This window comes from Vipera ursinii, assembly GCF_947247035.1.
Source record: "Vipera ursinii genome assembly, chromosome: 7".
Lineage (NCBI taxonomy): Eukaryota > Metazoa > Chordata > Lepidosauria > Squamata > Viperidae > Vipera > Vipera ursinii.
The window spans coordinates 40,428,388-40,452,314 of NC_139521.1; positions in this window are offsets into that span (position 1 = coordinate 40,428,388).

Genomic DNA, 23,927 nt, shown 5'->3' on the forward strand with positions numbered 1-23,927 from the left:
TGGACTGCAGTGCTTTTGCAGGTCTATTAAAAAAAGTAGCACTGATATCCTATGGAATCTGCACTATTTTCACATTCCTTTATGGTAAGCTTTCTGGAGGTGATTATGATTACTTCTCATAAAAAATAATATTAGCTTTCCAAGGTGGGACTGTACGAGGCAAATCTGATGTAGAGTTTGTGCATTTTCATACTTAATAAGTATATAATTTACAAAATAAATATCTTTAAAAATGAAATAAACTGTAATAACAATTTTCAGCCAGTATTCAAGCTGAGTTATATTACCAAGAAAGCATTGGTTACACAGGAAGAAGTGGGAAGTCCATGGATGGCTTTAGTATCTTGCAGGGGCTGGAAATAGGAGACATTGTTTTGCAATTGTTCTCTTCCTTTGTCTGTTGCCAGGACTAGTCAGTGTTGATGGGGGAGGACAGGTCTAGCCCTAACCCTTGTTATGTGGGGTGCCTCAGGACTCATGTCTTTCTCCCCTCTATTCAACATCCATGTGAAGCTGCTAAGTGAGATAATTTGGCTGATGATACCCAGTGATTTATTTGTACCCCATCTGAGGCAAGTGATTCTGTTCAAGTGTTTGCTCAGTACCAAGAGGCTACAACAACCAGGAAAGGGAGAAATTGGAGGTGACTTATCCTTAGCAAGATGGAGCAGTTGTGTGTATTTGGTCCTCTTATGTCAAGAAAGTTGACAATTCTGACTCTGGATGGGGTAACATATCCTTGGACAGAATTGCCGCACAGTTTAAGGTTCTCTAAACTAGAGGTCCCCAACCTTTTGGGCACCAAGGACTGATTATGTGGAGAAAGGTTTTTCCATGGGCCAGAGAGTGCATTGTCTTGTGTGGTGCCTGCATCCCACAGATGGGGCTTTGCTTGTTTGTGTGGACCAGTTGCTGGCATGGTGTGGCCTGGTACCGGTCCATGGACCGGGGGTTGGGGTCTCCTGCTCTAGTCTAAACTAGTGGTTTGTGCTAGAAAAAAAAGTGATAACCATGATCAGGGGTTGGGGGGGCTTGTACAAATATATTTTATACCTTAATTGCGCTTACAGTATTCCGGGATCTGAGGACATTGCTTAAAAATTCTGGACCTAAAGGCTTTGCTTATGCCTTGTCCCTCTTTAGTTTGGATTACTGCAATGCATTCTATATGTGTCTGCCCTTGAAGATCATCTAGTAGCTACAACTGATCCAGAATGTTTTGGGTGCCCTGCAGTTTGTCCAGGTTGCAACATGGTTGCATGAATTTGAAGTGCTTCCCTTGCTTGTGCATAGGTTCATTGTAGACTACGGCATTTTAAGTTCTTCTCAAAGTACTCCATGACATTCTCCTTTTGGTAAAGTTCCCCATGGCATTTTGATAAGCCAGTTAAATTTAGGCTGGATTGCATGATAATTAAGGAGAAAAATACTAGCTTTGAAATTGTACTCAGACTGTTTATCAATAGTTCCTCATCAAACTAGCTCATTGGCTAGTATTACAAAGTTCATTATGAATACTGAATGATGCAATGACTTGGGAAGAAGTAATTGGAATGCTTACCAAGTATGCAGATGATACAAAACTAGGTGGGATAGCTAGTATCTTAGAAAGCAGAAATAAAATTCCAAATCAAGTTTATATATCATAAAAATGATTTGAAATAATAGAATAAAATTTAAGATAGGCAAACATGAAGTTTCTTGCATAGAAAAATAAAATCAAATACATGGGATGGAGGTTAACTGATTTGGCAATAGCATTTCAGAAAAGAAAGCTAGTTTGGTGTAATGGTTAAGACTGCAAGCTAGAACCATGACACTGTAAGTTCTAGTCTCACCATCAGTATGAAGCCAGCTGGATGCCTTTGGGTCAGTCATTCTCTCTCAACCCTAGGAAAGAGGAAATGGCAAACCATTTCCAAAATTTGCATGGACTAATCCAGGCAACCACCAGGAATCAAGACTGACTTGAAGGCACAACATAAATGTATGAAAAAGATATCGGAATACTTGTTGATTATAAGCTCAATATTACCAATGTAATATGAGTGCAATTAAGGCATATACAGATGTGGATTTCATCCAAAGAATATATTTGCCAAACTAGAGGAACCAATTGTTTCATTTTAATCTGTCTTGGTCAGACCCTATTTTGAGCACTGGGTTCAGTCCTGGATCCTGCAATTTAAGGAGAATTCAAGGAACAAATTTAGGGGAAATTAAAATGAAAAACTAATCCATGGGAAGGGTGATTGAACAATTGGAAATGTTTAATCTTAAATGTAGGGACGCGGTGGCTCAGTGGGTTAGGACGCTGAACTTGTTGATCAGAAGGTCGGCAGTTTGGCAGGTCGAATCCCGAGTGCCACATAAAAGAGTGAGCGCCTGTCACTCGTCCCAGCTTCTGCCAACCTAACAGTTTGAAAGCATGTAAAAATGCAAGTAGAAAAATAGGGACCACTACGGTGGTAAGGTAACAGCGTTCCGTGCACCTTTGGCGTCTAGTCATGCTGGCCACATGACCACGGAGACATCCTCGGACAAGCGCTGGCTCTTCAGCTTTGAAACAGAGATGAGCACCGGCTCCTAGAGTCAGAATTGACTAGCACGCGTGTGCGGGGGAACCTTTACCTTTTAATCTTAATAAAATCCTAAGGGTGGATACTATAGCAGTCTTCAGATATTTTAAACACGTCACATAAAACACATTAAAATCTGTTCTTTAGCAACCTATCCCCTTCATGGATTACTGCCTTGTCGTGGTGAAGGGGCTTGCATAATTCAATGAAGCTATAAGCTATGCCGTGCAGGGCCACCCAAGACAGAAAGGTTATAGCAGAGAGTTCTCACAAAACGTGATCCACTGGAGAAGGAAATGGCAACCCACTCTGGTATCTTTGCCATGAAAACCCTATGGACAGTACCAAAAGGCAAAATGATATGATGCTGGAAGATGAGCCTCTCAGGTCGGAAGGCGTCCAATATGCTACTGGGGAAGAGCAGAGGGCTAGTACTAGTAGTACCAGAAAGAATGAAGCGACTGGGCTAAAGCCGAAAGGACGCTCAGCTGTGGATGTGTCTGGTGGTGAAAGAAAAGTCCGATGCTGTAAAGATTTTTTCTCCATAGGAACCTGGAATGTAAGATCCATGAATCAAGGAAAGCTGGACATGGTCAAACAAGAGATGACAAGACTGAACATCGACATCTTAGGTATCAGTGAACTAAAATGGACAGGAATGGGTGAATTTAATTCATATGACCATCAGGTATACTACTGCGGGCAAGAATCCCTCAGAAGAAATGGAGTAGCCTTCATAGTCAATAAAAGAGTAGGAAAAGCAATACTGGGATACAATCCTCAAAATGACAGAATGATCTCAGTTCGAATCCAAGGCAAACCATTCAATATCACAGTAGTCCAAGTCTATACCCCAACCACCAGTGCTGAAGAGGATGAAATTGACCAGTTGTATGAAGCCCTACAGCACCTTATAGAACTAACAACAAAAAATGATGTCCCTATCATCATGGGGGATGGGAATGCTAAAGTAGGAAGCCAAAAGATAACCGGAATAACAGGCAAGTTTGGCCTTGGAGTACAAAATGAAGCAGGGCACAGGCTGATAGAATTTTGTCAAGAGAATACGATGGTCATAGCAAACACTCTTTTCCAACAACCCTAGAGACGGCTTTACACATGGACATCACCAGATGGTCAACACAGAAATCAGATTGACTATATGCTCTGCAGCCAAAGATGGAGAAGCTCTATACAGTCAGTAAAAACAAGATCAGGAGCTGACTGTGGCTCAGACTATGAGCTTTTCATTGCAAAGTTTAGGCTTAAACTGAAGAAAGTAGGGAAAAGCACTAGGCCACTCAGGTATGAATTAAATCATATCCCTGATGAATATACAGTAGAGGTGACAAATAGATTTAAGGAATTAGATCTGATAGACAGAGTGCCTGAAGAACTATGGAGAGAGGTTCGCAACATTGTACAACAGTTAGCAACCAAAACCATCCCAAAGAAAAAGAAATGCAAGAAAGCAAAATGTTTGTCTGAGGAAGCTTTGCAAATAGCTGAGGACAGGAGGGAGAACAGGAGATATGCCCAATTGAATGCAGAATTCCAGAGAATATCTAGAAGAGATAAGAATGCCTTCTTAAATGAACAATGCAAAGAAATAGAAGAAAACAATAGAATAGGGAGGACCAGAGATCTTTTCAAGAAAATTGGAGATATGAAGGTAACGTTTCATGCAAAAATGGGCATGATAAAGGACCAAAATGGCAAGGACCTGACAGAGGCAGAAGAGATTAAGAAGAGGTGGCAAAATTACACAGAGGAACTATACAAGAATGAGCTTAACGTCCCTGATAATCACAATGAGGTGGTCACTGACCTCGAGCCAGACATCCTAGAATGTGAAGTGAAGTGGGCCTTAGAAAAGCTGAGCAACAACAAAGCTAGTGGAGGTGACAGCATTCCAGCTGAGCTATTCAAAATCTTAAGAGACGATGCAGTAAAAGTGCTACACTCAATCTGCCAGCAAATTTGGAAAACTCAACAATGGCCACAGGATTGGAAAAGATCAGTTTACATTCCAATTCCAAAGAAAGGCAGCACCAAAGAATGTTCAAACTATCACACCATTGCACTCATTTCTCATGCTAGTAAAGTTATGGTTAAAATCCTACAAGCTAGACTCCAGCAGTATGTGGATCGAGAACTACCAGAAGTACAGGCAGGATTTTGAAGAGGCAGAGGAACTAGAGATCAAATTGCCAACATACGCTGGATCATGGAGAAAGCTAGAGAGGTCCAGAAAAACATCTACTTCTGCTTCATTGACTATGCTAAAGCCTTTGATTGGGTGGATCATAACAAACTCTGGCAAGTTCTTAAAGAGATGGGCGTACCAGACCATCTTATTTGTCTCTTGAGAAACCTATATGTGGGCCAAGAAGCAACAGTGAGAACTGGACACGGAACCACTAATTGGTTCAAAATTGGGAAAGGAGTCCGGAAAGGCTGTATACTGTCACCCTGCCTATTTAACGTATATGCAGAGCACATCATGAGAAAGGCAGGGCTAGATGAATCAAAAGTTGGAATTAAGATTGCCGGAAGAAATATCAACAACCTAAGATATGCAGATGATACCACTCTAATGGCAGAAAGTGAAGAAGAACTAAAGAGCCTCTTGTTATGGGTGAAGAAGGAGAGTGCAAAACATGGATTCAAACTTAACATTAAAAAAACCAAGATCATGGCATCTGGCCCTCTCAATTCCTGGCAAATACTGTAGATGGGGAAGAAATGGAGGTAGTGACAGATTTAATTTTCCTGGGCTCCAAGATCACTGCAGATGGGAACTGTAGCCAAGAAATTTAAAGACGCTTGTTCCTCGGGAGGAAAGCTATGGCAAATCTAGACAACACACTAAAAAGCAGAGACATCACCCTGTCAACAAAAGTGTGTATAGTCAAGGCTATGGTCTTCCCAGTTGCAATGTATGGCAGTGAAAGTTGGACCATAAAAAAGGCTGAGCCCCAAAGAATTGAGGCCTTTATATATTATATATATTATAATTGAATTATTAATAGAAGGGAAGAAAACACTTTTAACTGGAGTATATGTACCTAATCAACAACAAGGAGAATTTTATAAACTGTTACATGATAGAATAATTCAATGGGATTATAAATTGTGCATTTTGATGAGAGACTGGAATGGAGTGCTTGATACTCAGAAAGATAAAAAAGGGTTTTTTAAAAATACTCGAAGCCACGCTAGATTGCCAAAATCTTTTTTTGATTTGAAAGATGACTTGGAATTACGAGATGTCTGGAGAGAATGAAATTTGGAAGAAAAGGATTTTATTTTTTTTTCTGATAGACATCAATCTTTTTCTAGGATTGATTTTGTATTAACTACTAATGATTTTTTTCTAGGATTAAGAAGATTAAGATATGTCCAAGAACTCTATCAGATCATAGTCCAGTCTGGATGGAATTGGACAAGGGCAAGGGGGAAAGAAGATCATGGAGGCTAAATGAACATTTATTTAGATATGAAGAGAATGTGGAAGAATGTAAAAAAGCAGATGACAGAATTTTTTATTATGAATATGCATAAGGATACTCCCATTGAAATGGTTTGGGATGCAAGTAAAGCTTATATGAGAGGAGTGTTAATATATTTGAATAATAAACATAGACATAGAATGGAATATAAGCGTAAAGAAATAGAGGAGGAAATAAAGATGAAAGAGAAAGCTTTTATTTTGAACCCATCTGACAAGAGGTTGAAAGAAGTAATTAATTTCCTAAGAGGACAGTTTGATATGTTAATGGCAGATCAAGTAGCAACTAATTTACGATATGCCAAACATAATACTTTCAACAATGCTAATAAGCCGGGTAGGTGGTTAGCTTACTTATTAAGGAAAAAACAAAGATCATGTAATATAGATAAGATAGAATATAAGGGCAAAGAGGTGTTTCAGCAAGATCTAATTAAAAAGGCTTTTGTTGAATTTTATTCTAAATTACTGTATATGCTAGGGATATAAAGCAGGGTTTAGATATGGATAGTTAGTTACAGGATGTGAATATACCAATACTTACACAAGAGCAATGGGAAGGGATGAATCAATTGATAACTGCTGAAGAAATTATTTTAGCAATTAAACAATTAAAAGTGGGTAAGGCACCTGGAACAGATGGTTTATCAGCTATTTATTACAAAAATTTACAATCAGAAATGGTGGAGCCTTTAAAAGAATTATTTAGAACAATACAATCTGGAGGAGAAGTGCCTCCATCATGGAAAACAGCATTTGTAACTTTGATTCCGAAGGAAGATCAAGAAAAATTAAAAACTTAAAAATTATAGGCCTATATCGCTTTTAAATAATGATTATAAAATATTTGCAAAGATTTTAGCAAATAGATTAATGGGTGTTATGTAGCAAATGATTTATTCTGATCAAACAGGTTTTATAAGTGGTAGGCAAATGAAAAATAATGTGAGACATATTGTAAATTTATTAGAATATTTGGAAAGAAATAATCAAGTCCCTGCAGTGCTGATTTTTTTGGATGCTGAAAAAGCGTTTGATCAATTGAATTGGCAATTTTTATTTAAAGTTTTGGAGAAAATGGAGTTTGGCGATAAGTTTTATAATCTATTAGGGCAATATATCAAAAACAAACAGCTTAAATAATGATCAATGGTAGCTTAACAGAAGCTTGTAAAATTGAAAAGGGTACAAGACAGGGTTGTCCATTGTTGCCAGCCTAAATGCTGGAGGTGTGGTTGTAATGATGCAACGTCTTATCACATATGGTGGACTTGTAAAAAAGTTAAAGCTTTTTGGATTAAAATTTGGTGGAATATGCAGAAGATATTTAAGAAAAAGATAAAATTTTCTCCACAATTATTTTTGCTGGGTATTACTATTGACTCTACTGCTATAGAAACTAAATTGATGCTGAATTTAATAACGGCAGCAAAACTTTTGGTAGCGCAATATTGGAAGAAGGAGGATTTGCCTACTATAGAAGAATGGACTTTAAAAGTTTCGAACCTGGCAGAAATGGCGAAAATCTCAGCATATTTGAAAGACCATTCGCAACAAAGATATATTTTGGAATGGAGAAGATGGATTGATTATATCTAGAATAAATATGGGACCAAAAAGTTTCATTTAGCATTTGAATGAGTATTAGATTTAGAAGATTTGTTATTATTTAGCTATTTTTAAGGAGAGTTAAAGTGCGATAGGATTCAAAGTGATATTATAGTTAGTTTGCATATTATAGTTTAAGATTGTTATGGTCAATGCCCTGTATTTGCTCTGGGAAGTCGGGGGGGGGGAGGGAGAGGGAGGGGGAACTGGGTGGGGGTGGAGAGATGGGTTTTTATGTTTAAAATGTATCTGTAAAACTCTTTAATAAAAAAAAGAGATTGCTCACAAGTGCTCCAGACATCTGCTATTCACAAGAAGATTTCAAGATAGTGGTCTCTGGTAGTTAGAAATCTGGGAAATAACCATGTTGACATCTCTTTTCTTGCTTCATTTTCTAATCACTTTCAGAAATTTCTTGCTATCTGCTCTTTAGCTATTTGGAATTTTTGGGTTGGCAAGTTTTACAGCACTGGGTGATTTTCCTTCAATCTTTAGTGAAAGAAGTTTTAAATAAATTTAAAGGAGTTAATTTTTTCCTGGAATAAACATCAAAAGAGTGATTAAAACTTTGATTTTAGAAAGTTACAAACAGAGCTAGGTTTGGATAAATATGAAATAAGATTTTTCAATTAATGATAAAGAATCCTTCACATGGGAAAATGCTTTTGTTTTGATTTTTTTTAAAAACAAAAGGTAGTTGGACTCTAGAGGAAACTAGAAGGAATTTAAGATTACAAGTAAAGAAGAACACTCAAGCTCAATTTATAAATACAGAATGAAGCAAAACATTTGACATATTAAACAATATTTTAAACTTTGTTTAAAAGATATAATGGAGGAGGAACAGGTTTTACCTGAAAAGATTGAGACTGATTTGAAATTGGATTTAAAAGTGATAGGCTACAAAAATGACATGGAAAAAGATGTTACATTGGACATTCAAAAGAAACCAGTTGATGTCTTAATAATTAAAAGGGATATAACAAACCAAGATAATGATCTTAATAATTTTTCTATATTGGATTTACAAAAGAAGCTTGTTAAAGCTTTGAAGAATTTTGTGAAAAGGTACAATGAAAAAACGAAAACAAATCAAGTATTAGGATATTTCAAGGGACTAGAGATCAAGATTATTAGAAGTAAAAAGAAGGAATATACAGTTGGTTTATTTGATCAAGGTTAAAACAGATATGTTATTATCTCTGGTAACAGTTAATGGATTTTTGTTGGCATCAGGACTGAAAGGACAAGGTTTTATGAAATTTAGTGGATTTGGTTATAGATCAGAGAATATGTTAAGAAGAGCATTTGTTGCATCTTAAGAGAAGGTGATATGTTATTAAAATTGTTCATACATGTGATAAAGGGGAAAGTAACTTAGTTATGTATTTTTTCTTTGCTATATTCTGATTTTTTTCTGCACAATTTTTTCTTATTTTATTTTGTCAAGTTTTATTGTTGTAAATTTTAATATTTAATAAATTATTATTAAAAAACAGTGTGTTTGCATGAGCCTTGGTAGCAAGTAGCATCAGTAAAAATGTTTGGCCTTTAATCTGTACCTGAATGCCCCTCCAAGACAATTATTAGCATGAGGGCTTCCTGCCAATTCCACTTTTTCAAACAGCAAATAATGTGATGTCTTCTCTCCTATATCCTAAGGGAAAGCAGTGGAACTTAGAGCATGTCTTATACATCACAATGTAGGAGGAAGAATATACACCATGACTGTAAGGAGCTCTGCCATCTGCCTTCTATTTGGGAAGGCCTGCCGATCTCATTAGATCTCATACTTTGAATGTTTGCGCTTGTGCAAAAGCTGTCCAAACAAAATTAAATCTTTGTCACTAATATCCACTCATGGCATTGACAGAGAACACATGAAGGTATTGATGCTAGCCTGAAGTACAAGAACAGACTACTGCAAAAATGTTTATGTTAGCTAAACTAGCATAATTTGGTATGTCAGGGTGTTAAATGAAAACCAGAGTTTCCTTGTGTGCGGTTTGATGCTTGAGCATTCACCAATTTAGTGCCTTTCAAATATGTTGAAACAGATTTTCAGTATCCTTCAGTTTACAGCTTTTCAACTGGTCTGATGCTTCCTCTATTTATTTGTATTATTGAACTTTTATATTTGATGCCTGATGGAACAAGTTTTTTGTGGGTGGGAAATCTTATAATTGCCCTAACTTTTCTATCTGTAGATGTGGCTGTTACTTTTTCTTTTCCCGAGATTCTCATGCACACATCTGCAGCTGTGAATGACAATGCATCCTATTTATGACACAGTATTATGTGGAATGCATGCTGTAGATTGGAATATACTGATCTCCGTGGCCATGCTATAAATCAGGAATAGGCAACCTATAGCCCTGCAAGTAAACTTTGGAGTCCCCTTTTTGTATCTCTTTCATGGAAATAAATACTACTTCCATAAACTACGGATTTTAATATTTTAATACTGGAATTGTTTGCTATGAAATGGGTGGCAAATAAATTCAATCAATCAACCAACCAACCAACCAACCAACCAACCAACCAACCAACCAACACTTATTTTTTAAAAATCTTGTTGCACTGATTTATTTCAGGTTTATTGAGGAACGAATATTTCCTTTAAAGAAAAAAGGAGAATAATAAAAAAGAAGAAGCAAAAGTAAAATGAGCAAAAAAGTACATGATATTTTCATATAATAAGTGGAATTTACATTAGAGGCCTAACTGGTTTTTAACAATCTGTCTAGAACAGGCATGTCAAACTTGCGACGTCATGTGACATCGCGTGACAAATCACAACTTTTTCACCATTGCTGACAATGGGGTGGGCATAGGTTTGGCGTGACGCATTGGCCCATGGGCCAGCAGTTTGACATGCCTTGTCTAGAAGGAACTTGTGGAGATAGACTTGCTTTCTAATGTCTAACAGGCTTTTAAGAAAAGGCCTTTTCTCCCAGATGATGGAATCCCCTCCCTTGGGTACTTTGTCTCTACTTTTTCTGCCTTTATAATAGCAGCCAAATCACACATTTTTCACTTGGCTTTTTGATTATTATTTTTTAATTTTATTTGTTTTTATTTATCGTATTTATTGGTAGTTTGAAACTGCTGCTAGTTATTCTTATGTGTTCCTTCTTAGCAGAAAAATAGATAAAGAATGGTACATAAATAAAACACTTGAAAAGTGAAACAAACAAACTCAAAGAGAATAATAAACACCACCCAAAGTATATTGAGTCTCTGCACTAAAATTCCTTGCTTGGTGAGGCATAGGACTTCAAGGCTAGCTAGCTCATTCAAGCAGCTCACAAATATAACACGAAGATCTTTCTCCTTACATCTGGTAATTTAGAGTTTTTGTTCAATTATAATGACTTAAATGTATTGAGAAATATGTCTTTTCCATGAATATTATTGTTATTCAGGAAACAGGAGAGGAAAACTATTTTGTATCAGTAGCTTTCTGTTGTACCTGTTTGCCAAGTGTTCATGGTTATTTAAAAGTACTACACTTTTCATATTTAACTTAACTTACATGTGAAAAATGCTGATTTTCTCTGAAGTGCACTATACCCCTTTGAAACTCTCCTTGGTACCACAATACCCATGAATTTTGAACACATGTTTATTTCTGCTTCAATAACCCCGATGTTTACTTTGCTCTCATTCTGGGATAGGAGTGGCATAATGTGTCCTCACTTTCTGCTTCATAGTTGTTTGTATCCCCCTTCACTTTCCAGTGCTCCCTTTGAACCTGTTTAATTCACTGAGAATTATAATTGGTTGTTTCTACTCCATTGCTTTGATGCTGTTCCCTTCTTCCTCCTGCTTGAAAATAACCCATGAACTGCTGTTGATGTGAAGTATAAAGCTCTTATACACTCTTTCTTTACTTTATTTTCCTTCTGAGTTCTGAAGTTCATTTTAATTCCTAAGCATCTTTATTATGCCCACTTTACTATAGACATATGCTTAATTTTATTGATGGGCAATATTCTCCTGAACTAATATCTACAAGTGGCATTTCTTTGGTGATCAATTGATCAGTGGCCAGAAATTTAGAGAAATGAGGTAAGGTATTTGAGTTTTGAGGAGCTTGGTAAATTTATGTGGTTCAAAGGATAGCAATACACCCCAAAGGCCCCACTCCACAGCCTTCCATTAGTGTGCGGAATATTATGTGAATTAGTTTCATAATATATCATCTTACTTCACAGGAATTTACAATGGGGCCGATGTGTTGCTACTGGTTTCAATATATGTATTATGATTTACATTATTTTTTCCCCAGAAATCAGAATTCATTTGAAAGAGAACCTTTACTTCTTCAGAAGAATGTAATAAAAAAGATGAAAAGTACTCCCCACAAATGGTAAAATAGCACAAATAATTTTCTACATTACCAATACATAACTCATAGGCTTTAGGTCTAATCCCAAACAAATATAAGCAATATGCATATTGTATTACTCAAATGTGCACAGCCATAGAGTTCTAGAAGCAACTGCTGTATTTATGAATGTGCTTCTTTTTAGGTGTCCCTTTTTATGTTCACGACTCTCCTAGAGACTAATTATCTTAATTTAGGAGCCATAGAGTTTACAACTCTAAGTTGTAAACAGACTTACTCAGACATACTGAGAAATAGTGACGTCTCAGCTCTGGCTAATCAACCAAGAAGATTCATGATTTGTTCTCTTAGAGTTCCTTATGCCTGGCCCGACTAGAGAGTTCTGTTGAGTTTTCTTTTTCTAATTAGTTTATTGACAAGTTGTGCTGCTAAGAAATGCAATTCCAAACTGAAAACAAATCATTGAGTATCTCTCAAGAGCTTTTATTAAAAAAATTAAGTGGGAAAATATGGATCTTTTAACAAATAATTTTCTGAAAATTAAGTTCTCTGTCCATTTTCAGGGTGGCATGCTCATTTATCACCTATACACTTATCTTTGTATAAATAGGTTATGCTGGTGGAACACTTGGAATATGAGAATACTCCAATAATTAATCAAACTACTGTCTATTAATTTACTAATGTTTCTACTGACTTGTAGCACCTGTCCCAGTTCTCAGGCATGAATTTTTCCAGTGTTGCTTGAAGATATCCAAGACTGAACCTGGCAATCTTCAAAACACAAAACATTATTCTCTTTGTCAAAACTGATGCTTGGATGCAAATGGGTTTCTTCCTTCCAAACTATCTGCAAGGAGAAAATGATCAGATGTTTGAAAAAAAAAGCAGAGTTTTAGAGAATTGGAAGACCACAAATCTTTTGCTATGAGATGGTATTTTAAGGTAGTTTTATAGTTTGCATTCCACCTGAAATATTGTTTTTAATGCTGCCTCAAGTTAGTATTTATAGTCTTGTCACGAGGAATTTAATACATTATTTGTACAGAATAGATTACTTAGTTTCTTTAGTTGCTGAAACTAAGTCAGGCTGTCGAACCTATAACATTATTAAATCTGGTCCTTCTGGATTTGAGTGTGGGTTGTAAGAGAGGATGGGACAGAAAAACATTAGGAAGAGATAAAAAGTTTTCAAGTTCATTAACATTTTATTTTTAAATATTCAAAGTTAATGGAACAAGAGATAGCCATTTTAGCAGCCATAGTCCATAACATTTTGCAAAAGCCTGAATTGTATAATTTCAAATTAATATATAAAACCTCAATGACATAAACTGTATTAGTGTCTAGCTGATAAAATGTGAAAGCTCTATGAGTAATTAGGAAAGAGATAAAAATTCATTTTCCCTTTAAATCAGGAATGTAACAGCTGCAGGAATGCTACAGGGTAGGGAGTTCCAACAAGAAGAAGCCAAGTGAGGGGACTTAGACGGCCCAGGGCCCTGAAAATATGATGTATATCTTTTTTGCCTCTGGGTCACATATTGAAATCTATCTCATATTTGTAATGGCTAGAAGCCATGGATTTAATAACCTTAGTAGTTTCAGTATAATTTTTATCATACAAGTCTTTACTTAGTTTTTTAAAAAAGAATTGTCACAAGCCATTGACAGCAGAATTTAGCTATTGAAAAAAAATCATTCATACATTAAAGGCAGTAAGAATAAGTTTTAAGAAACAACATTTCTGAAACAGTTAAATTACAATTGGAATTAAAACTGTATCCAGAAAATGTAAAATATTGTTTAACATGAACTGGACAAAACAAGGGTTTTATAGTATTATAATACCTACAGTATGTATGTATTATCAGAGTGGTAAGGCAGCATATGAACTTCTGCATGCATTAGAAATTTTCCATGGAAAAATTAGCTTATTTAAAATGTATAATGCATGCAGAAGTTCATATGCTGCCTTACCACACAGATAATACATATATTACTATACTGTATGTATTATACTAATCATCTCTAGCCAAGATGGGTGGCACATAAATCATATATATATGGCTGAGGTGTTGGCTGTGTGTCCATTAGTCTTTTGTGTTGTAACGACCTGGATAATGGGCTGTGTGATGACATCCTGAGATCTAGTGTAGTGATATCCTGAGTTCTGTGTTGCAACATCCTGGGTGGTTGGCTGTGTTGTGACATCCCGAGCTTTAGTATTCTAACCTCCTGAGTTTTGCAATGTAATCTCCTGAGCAGAAGGCTGTGGTGTAACATTTTGGGCTTTGGTTTGGCTCCGAGTTTGCGGTCTGGCCTTGTGTTCATGGCATGTGTCACTTTGCTTGTGGGGGTCGGGTGTGTGTGTGCAGCAGCTGGAGATGCTGCCGTGGTTTGGCTTCTGGATGGTGGTTGCATTTCGTCTATGGGGTGGGTTTGAGTCTGGTGAGGATGATTGGTGGTGGCGTCTCGTGTTGTTGTGGGTCCAGTATCGGTTTTCGTGGCTGGGACTCGTTTGTTGACTAAGGCTAGTTTCCAGATGTCTGGTAGGCGGGAGGTATCATCACGTTTATTCATGTTGTGGGGGTGTTTCTCTATTTCGATGGCTTCCATAATTATTCTCTTGTTGTAGTGTTCAGTTTTTATATATATATATAAAATGCTCAAATTATCATATTTTGAACACATTATGCAAAGATCTAGCTCCTTTAGGAAGTCCATAATACTGGAAAAGAAAGAGAAAATGATGAAATGATGGACTTTAAAGAAGCAGGTCTAACAGCTTTTGAACATTGATGCTGGAGAAAATTCTTGAGAGTACAATAGATAGGCAAGAAAACATGTAAATTTTATTTTACATGGTTGGGAAAAAAGTATGTATAAAGTACAGCCTATTTTGAATTTAATTATTTCTTTCATAAATTCTGTAATTTAAGTCTGGACTGTTTCCTGAAAGAGCTATATAATCTTGCATAAGGCAGATAGAAAAAGTTTGGAAAGGAATATAAGCAAAATTCACTATCCCTGACAGTTGCGGATCACTATCCATTCTGTTCATTTTAATTGCAGTTTATACAAGAGTTTCAATTTTTCAATAGCAATTTTAATGGATAGTGCTGAAGTAAGGACTAATAATTTCTCTCTAGGCAGTTCTTTACACTTGTAAGACATCTAGTCGTGTTCTAAACATCTATTGCAAAATTTACATTTGCAATGACAGCCAGATGTTGGGCTTAGTAGTTGAGATGAGGCTGTACATCTCTTAATCCCAATGTACTTGTCAATTAAGCATGACTTGTATGTTTATGAATTACCGTACTCATCTATTCAAGGGATTGAAAGTTTTCCTCCTCTTCATTATTTATTTTGTTTCTTTGGGTTTATTTTCCACATTCCTGAGCTCTCTCTCTGGGAAGCACCATCCCTTCCTCTGCTTTAACCAAGGTGTATGGTGTACTACTTAAGATCAGGTTTTAGAAGGAAAGCAATTCCAAAGCTGTTTAGCTCTTTATTGCCAGCTACCCCAATGTTTTTTTCCATCCTAAAATATTATCTTTCAGTTTTCCCAGCAAGGAAATTGAATATGATTAACTTTGCAGCACAGATTAACTGAAGAATTCCAATATGGCAGTGAAGACAGAACTGGATAGTAGCATTGGGATGGGGCAAACTAATGAAACACACAATCCTTTAAATATAGGAATTTAACTTTGAATACATAATTGTCTATTATACAATAGAGGCATTTACTATTTAGCTAATATAAAAGTAATTAAAATAATTCCAATTTCCACTACCTAGTAAAGTAAATAAGATATTGTATTTCCCTTAAATTACTGTTATCTGATCAATCTGAAGAAATAATGAACTGTGTATTTATACATCTATTTTACCATATTTGAATGCTATTTTGTCAAACAAAAACACAAACCCCACACATCAGTACAAATAAATACTAAAATATCTCTGATTGTTCAACCACACTTCAGCTAATTGTGACACTGCTTTCACTCCCCTTTCAGAAGGCTCTCTGGAGAAGCAGTTTTCACTGCTTTTTGAAAATTGATAAGGAAAGGGTCATCCTAACTTTAGGAAGAAAGCTGTTCCAGAGTGACTGCAATGTGTTGGCTATACTATACTATTTTGTTGACATATATTGATCACTTTTCCAGAAGAGTGGTAGACACTCCTAAGCAAACACATCTAGTGCTTTTGCAAACGGGCAGTAGTTTCCTATTCAGAAATGGCCCAAATAATAGGTCAATAGTATGGAAAACTTGTGATCAGGCAACTTGAAAATCAGTTACCCATTCATAGTCATTTAAGCTCACCAAATCTCTCCAACCAAGGAGAGACTCTAGTGCACAGTGCTCATTTCATTTCTCAGCTTTGGGAGCCAGCATTGTCCATGATCATGTGCCCAGCATGACTATACACCAACGGTGCACAGAATGCTTTCCACCAAAGTGGTACCTACTTATCTACTCACATTGCATATTTTTGAACTGTTAAGTGGGCAGACGTTTGGGCAGGAATGGGAGCTCACCCCATTGTATGGCACTTGGGTCTTGAACCCAGGCTTTCAGCTTTTCAGCTGACAAGTTCAGTGTCTTTAACCACTAAGCTATCATGCCCCTATATATCTGTCTCTGTATCTGTAATCTGTCTCTGTCTCTGTCTCTCTCTATATCTGTTTCTATCTCTATCTCTATCTGTCTCTGTCTGTCTCTGTCTCTGTATCTATCTGTCCCTGTTTCTGTCTCTGCCTCTGCCTCTGCCTCTGCCTCTGCCTCTGCCTCTGTCTCTGTCTCTATCTCTATCTCTATCTGTCTCTGTTTTTGTATCTGTATCTATCTGTCTCTGTCTCTGTATCTATCTGTCCCTGTTTCTGTCTCTGTCTCTGTTTCTGTCTCTATCTGTCTCTGTCTCTGTCTCTATCTGTCTCTGTCTCTGTCTCTATCTGTCTCTGTCTTTATCTGTCTCTGTTTTTGTATCTGTATCTATCTGTCTCTGTCTCTGTATCTATCTGTCCCTGTTTCTGTCTCTGTCTCTGTTTCTGTTTCTGTTTCTGTCTCTATCTGTCTCTGTCTCTATCTGTCTCTGTCTCTGTCTGTCTGTTTTTGTATCTGTATCTGTCTGTCTCTGTCTCTGTATCTATTTGTCCCTGTTTCTGTTTCTGTGTCTATCTGTCTCTGTCTCTATATCTATCTTTCTCTGTCTCTGTCTCTATCTGTCTCTGTCTTTATCTGTCTCTGTTTTTGTATCTGTATCTATCTGTCTCTGTCTCTGTATCTATCTGTCCCTGTTTCTGTCTCTGTCTCTGTTTCTGTTTCTGTTTCTGTCTCTATCTGTCTCTGTCTCTATCTGTCTCTGTCTCTGTCTGTCTGTTTTTGTATCTGTATCTGTCTGTCTCTGTCTCTGTATCTATTTGTCCCTGTTTCTGTTTCTGTGTCTATCTGTCTCTGTCTCTATATCTATCTTTCTCTGTCTCTGTCTCTGTCTCTGTCTCTAACTGTCTCTGTCTCTGTCTCTATCTGTCTCTGTCTTTATCTGTCTCTGTTTTTGTATCTGTATCTATCTGTCTCTGTTTCCATCTATGTTCTCTCTCTGTCTCTTTCTCTATCTGTCTCTGTGTCTATCTGTCTCTGTTTTTGTATCTGTATCTGTCTGTCTCTGTCTCTGTATCTATTTGCCCCTGTTTCTGTTTCTGTCCCTGTTTCTGTTTCTGTTTCTGTGTCTATCTGTCTCTGTCTCTATCTGTCTCTGTCTCTGCCTCTGCCTCTGTTTCTGTCCCTATCTGTCTCTGTCTCTGTCTCTATCTGGCTCTGTCTCTGTCTCTATCTGTCTCTGTCTCTGTCTCTATCTGTCTCTGTCTTTATCTGTCTCTGTTTTTGTATCTGTATCTATCTGTCTCTGTCTCTGTATCTATCTGTCCCTGTTTCTGTCTCTGTCTCTGTTTCTGTTTCTGTTTCTGTCTCTATCTGTCTCTGTCTCTATCTGTCTCTGTCTCTGCCTCTGCCTCTGTTTCTGTCCCTATCTGTCTCTGTCTCTGTCTCTATCTGTCTCTGTCTCTGTCTCTATCTGTCTCTGTCTCTGTCTCTATCTGTCTCTGTCTTTATCTGTCTCTGTTTTTGTATCTGTATCTATCTGTCTCTGTCTCTGTATCTATCTGTCCCTGTTTCTGTCTCTGTCTCTGTTTCTGTTTCTGTTTCTGTCTCTATCTGTCTCTGTCTCTATCTGTCTCTGTCTCTATCTGTCTCTGTCTTTATCTGTCTCTGTTTTTGTATCTGTATCTATCTGTCTCTGTCTCTGTATCTATCTGTCCCTGTTTCTGTCTCTGTCTCTGTTTCTGTTTCTGTTTCTGTCTCTATCTGTCTCTGTCTCTATCTGTCTCTGTCTCTATCTGTCTCTGTCTTTATCTGTCTCTGTTTTTGTATCTGTATCTATCTGTCTCTGTCTCTGTCTCTATCTGTCCCTGTTTCTGTCTCTGTCTCTGTTTCTGTTTCTGTCTCTATCTGTCTCTGTCTCTGTCTCTGTCTCTGCCTCTGCCTCTGTCCCTATCTGTCTCTGTCTCTATCTGTCTCTGTCTCTATCTGTCTCTGTCTTTATCTGTCTCTGTTTTTGTATCTGTATCTATCTGTCTCTGTCTCTGTCTCTATCTGTCCCTGTTTCTGTCTCTGTCTCTGTTTCTGTTTCTGTCTCTATCTGTCTCTGTCTCTGTCTCTGCCTCTGCCTCTGTCCCTATCTGTCTCTGTCTCTATCTGTCTCTGTTTTTGTATCTGTATCTGTATCTGTCTGTCTCTGTCTCTGTATCTATTTGTCCCTGTTTCTGTCCCTGTTTCTGTTTCTGTGTCTATCTGTCTCTGTCTCTAAATCTATCTTTCTCTGTCTTTGTCTTTGTCTCTGTCTCTGTCTCTCTCTATCTGTTTCTTTCTCTGTATCTATCTGTCTCTGTCTGTTTCTGTCTCTGTATCGATCTGTCTCTGTTTCTGTTTCTGTCTGTCTCTGTCTCTGTTTCTGTCTGTCTCTGTTTCCATCTCAGTTCTGTCTCTGTCTATCTGTCTCTGTCTCTGTTTCCCTCTCCCTCTCCCTCTATATCGGTTTGGAGAGAGAAGGCTCTTGCTTACAATATTTGTGAGCAGGCTTAGAGAAAATTAATTTCTGTCCAAAAACATGTATGACCTAATTAGTTTGTTAACTGTTAAAATACCATAGTATTTATCTATTCTGTAATAAACTAAGTTATCTGCCTGTGACACTAAATATTTTGCTACATCTTTTTGTGATTATATTATAATCTCTTTTATTTCATTTCTCCTGGGCCTTATTGCTTACCATCTCTCCCTTCACTTGCCAACTTAGTCTGTGAAAATATTATTAATATATATGTTAGTTTTAAAATGTCATTAGAAGACTTTGTTACTTTATTCCAAGTACTCTGAAAAATGGACTTGAAACTGTCTATGGATACAAGGACATATCACATCCTCTTAGGATTTATTTAAAACTAATATAACTTTTTTAGTCAGATAAAATATAATTAGCTCTCACAAGACCATACTTTTTTCATGCAATCATATGAAATTTCAGAGACAAGATGAAATTATATGAGATTTGAGACTTTTTCTGAGGGGAATACGTAGTGTTAGAAAATGTTGATGACCTTTCCATATGTACTGAAATATAATTATTAAAATGATAAAATCATGAAGGTTGAATCAGTTAGTTTAAAAAGGAAATGAGAATACATCCATAAATAAGAATGAAACCTGTAACGTAACTTGCAGTTTTATGGCCAAACCTGGAAATAAATCTTAAAATAGAATTCATTAAATATAAATGCCATGTATTAATTTATAAATGCAAACTGGCACATGAGACAGAATTTTTTTTCATATCAAGAAATGACACATGCATCAATCCTGCAAGAAAGCAATGAGTTTGGAAAAGTTAGGATAAATACTTAAAAGTGGTATACTTTCAAATAGTGGCAGAAAATGTGGTAAAGAAATTAATTTAAACAGAAATAAATTAAAAAGCAGAACAATATGTCCTTAAATGTAATGTTTTTGTTTGGGTGATTTTTCTTTCTTTTTTAAAAAATAATTTTATTAAACTTATTAAATATAAAACACAAATGAAAATGAAAATAGTGGGAAAATGTGGAAGGGAAAAGGTGATAGAAAGAAGTATAGGGGAAAGAGGGGAAAAAGAAAGAAAACCATTGATTTCTGAATCTTTTTAGTGCAGTAAAATGAAATAATAACATTACAGCCTCAACTTTTTACGTTTGCATTCTTAATTTCTATAGCAACAAACTTGTCTAATCAACAAATCCTTTAGCTTTAAAGCAAAATACATCTCAACATAACAGTGAAAAATATGATCTGATTGTTATTTGAAAGCTAGTTTGATAAACAAATTCAAACTCAGTCTAATTTTTCTTTCTTTCTTGCAACTGCACTATCTTTCAGACAGCTGATGCCTTTTACAAAGCTAATGCCTTTCTAAAAAAAGACAGATGTCCGCCCTGTAAAAGTGCTGGACATGCACTTTATTTTTGGTATGTGTCTTCTGCTTCGTAGAACATATAGAACTTTTGTAATGTATTCTATTTTGCAATGTATTTTGTAATATACAATGTATTCTATTTTCTTTAATGCATCTCAATAAGATAAATTATGAGAAACTATCAGTTAGTAGGTTCTATGCTTACTTTAAAATATGGTGGAAATTCTCACCGCCAAGTGGTGCTAAGGCAGAGCATAGGAAAAATTTTGTATTCTCCTCAGTCTTGTGACTGTACACTAAATGGGTTTAACAGCAACAGGTTATTTGGTCCTTTTTTCTATAGTGAACTATGGAAAGAGATAACATAAAGAAGAGATTAATATCCTGAATAATCTCTATTATATGTTATTTTATATGCTGCCTTTGATTCTTCTGCAGTCAGATTCATATAGGGCATATCTATAATAGTCTAAAGGGACGCGGTGGCTCAGTGGGTTAGGACGATGAACTTGTCGATCGGAAGGTCGGCAGTTTGGCGGGTCGAATCCCGAGTGCCGCGTAGCAGAGTGAGCGCCTGTTACTCGTCCCAGCTTCTGCCCACCTAGCAGTTCGAAAGCACGTAAAAATGCAAGTAGACAAATAGGGACCACTACGGTGGGAAGGTAACAGCGTTCCGTGCTAGTCATGCTGGCCACATGACCACGGAGACGTCCTCGGACAAGCGCTGGCTCTTCGGCTTTGAAACGGAGATGAGCACCGGCCCCTAGAGTCGGAAACGACTAGCACACATGTGCGGGGGAACCTTTACCTTTACCTTTATAATAGTCTAAATGTAAGATTATCTGTATGAATCATTCTAGCTTGATAATCTTATTAAAGAATGGAAATAGTTGGCATAAAAACTGACAGTGGTAGATACTCCTGGTCTCAGAAATAACTTGATTCATCTTTCAAGATTCGTTTTCATTTTCATCTGTTCCACTGTTACGGCATGTCCAGGAGATGCACTACCTCCAGGAAGCTGGTACTGTGGTTAACAGTATCAAAAAGTTGCTGAGCGATTAAGCATGTTCAACCAAGTTTTATTCCCTGCCACAGAAAATCTTCTATCAGAGTTTATATAAATATCTCTCTCCCATGTCTCATAAACTAAAAATGATCCCATAAAATTAGCTTAGTGCTCTAGGCCCAGGCTGAGAATTTTTAACTGGGGTTTTTATTTTCAGGGATAATTAAATCTTTTTAATTGTTTTTTTGTATTTTTTTGTATTTTGTATTGGTGTGATTTTAAAATGCCCTGTAAACCGCCCTGAGTCCTTTGGGAAAGGGTGGTATATAAATCTAATTAAAAAAATAAATAAATAGACATTTCAGAATATAGTATATGAAAAGCAAGCTGATGTTAATATGAATATGAACAATACATGTGTCAAAACACATCTGTAATTGCTTGGTACTCTGGCCAATAGATATCTTTTTCTTTTCCAATAAATCACCATTCCTGACTATAGGGCACTTGGAAAACATCTATAAGGTAGAACTTATAATTATACAGTATATGCGTATCAGAATGTACAGATGATATAATTTTTAACAAAGATCTTCATATTCCATAGAATTTCATTCCTGTTTTGTCCTTTAACATATATAATTATATATTATTATGGTTTGTTGCACAGTCAGCCAGAGGTTTAGACTGAATATGTCATTTTTAAAATATTTTTTAATTGATTTTCCAATATTACAATTGTATCTTTGAAAAGCAACATTCCATTTCATACAAATACATGTTATTACAAATCTCCAATTTGTTGTAGCCAATATTTCCTCTCTTTTTTCCTTTAATACATATTGTCTCTTATCTAAGTTAACACGCTTCTTATTTTATCTATCAGCTATTTAGTGGTTTTCTTACATTTGTCAATACTTTTATACATTTTATTTATTTTAACATTCTATCTTTAAAGCATCAATCACCTTATAAATTTTCCCAGCTTTGATTTTACATTAATATTAAAGTTAAACATTTGAAGTTTCTCATTTTCATATTTCTAAGTGACCCCACTTCCCTTTATCACAGTTCTCTCCAATACCTAATAATCTAGATACACATCTTATTTATCTTATTTCCATACCAACAGTTAATAATACAATATAATATTCTTATTTTCATTATAATTTCCACATAGTGTAAATTCAATAGCCAAAATTTCTCCCATTTCAACATTTAATACATCCTTTCTCTTCTCTTTTGTATACTTAGACTTATAATTTTATTCTTATCACTACATCCAAGTATATTAGTTACGTTATATCACTCTTAACATATAAACATCTTAGTCAATTTCATTTAAATGGCTCAATATTTCAATTTAACTGTTGATATTCACACATCTAAGTTTTTTAATTAGCCAATATTTTTATCTGCACATCAAAACAATTCATAATCCAAATACAATCCAGTCTATTTAGGTATTTTCCATTTCAGGCCTCTTAAATATGTCCATTCTTTTTCAATCTTATTCTAGCTTTTTTCCTTTGCAATGTCATTTTCCATTTCTTTGCTTCAGGGTCATCAAAGAATTCTTGTGTTGTTGTATCATATTGAAGTGACCCTCTAATCTCCATTTTTGAAGGGTTGAGGGGTCTGATAGAGGTACCAAATCTTCTCATTATTTTCTTCTTTTGACGTTGTTGTCCTGGACCATCTATTTTTTCTTCCATCTGCTTCTCATTTTGATCTTCAAATTCCTTCTGCTTTATGTAGCAAATTTTTTCCTCCAAGTTTTCTCTTATCTGTGCTTGTTGAGCAGTTAAATCTTCTGTCAGAATATTTGATTGTTCAATTTCTTCTATTATGTTCTGTCCCGATTATTAGTTGTAGTCAGAATTTGAGTTTGCTTATCCAAGGCACTTTCTAGTTCCCCTGCCCCCAAAAGCTCTTATTTCATCACTGGGTGTAGAAAGGAACTGATACGTTTGGCAGGTTATTTTCATCACAGCATAGATTTGTTTTTGTATTTCTTCCATGGTGTACTTTCACATCTGGTGTTCAAGGTTAGTCTTATCTTGTCTAAAATGTCAGCCAAATCTCTCTCTCTCTCTTCCTCTTTTTAGGGTGTCAAATTTCAATTTCAGGTTTAGCCACAAGGTGTCCCCCAAGTGCTTAGAAAATTATTTTCAATTGTTTCTTCTGTTTTAGAAGAACAGAGCCAGGTTTTCAAATAAGCATAGGAAGTAAAGAGTAGATAGTCAAAAGCTTTTAGTCCACAAGTTTTATTTTAAAGGAATAAAATTCTAGTTGAGGTCCAATTCATTTTTCAATGTTTCTTTTTAAATCACCCCTGGAAGTTCAATCTCC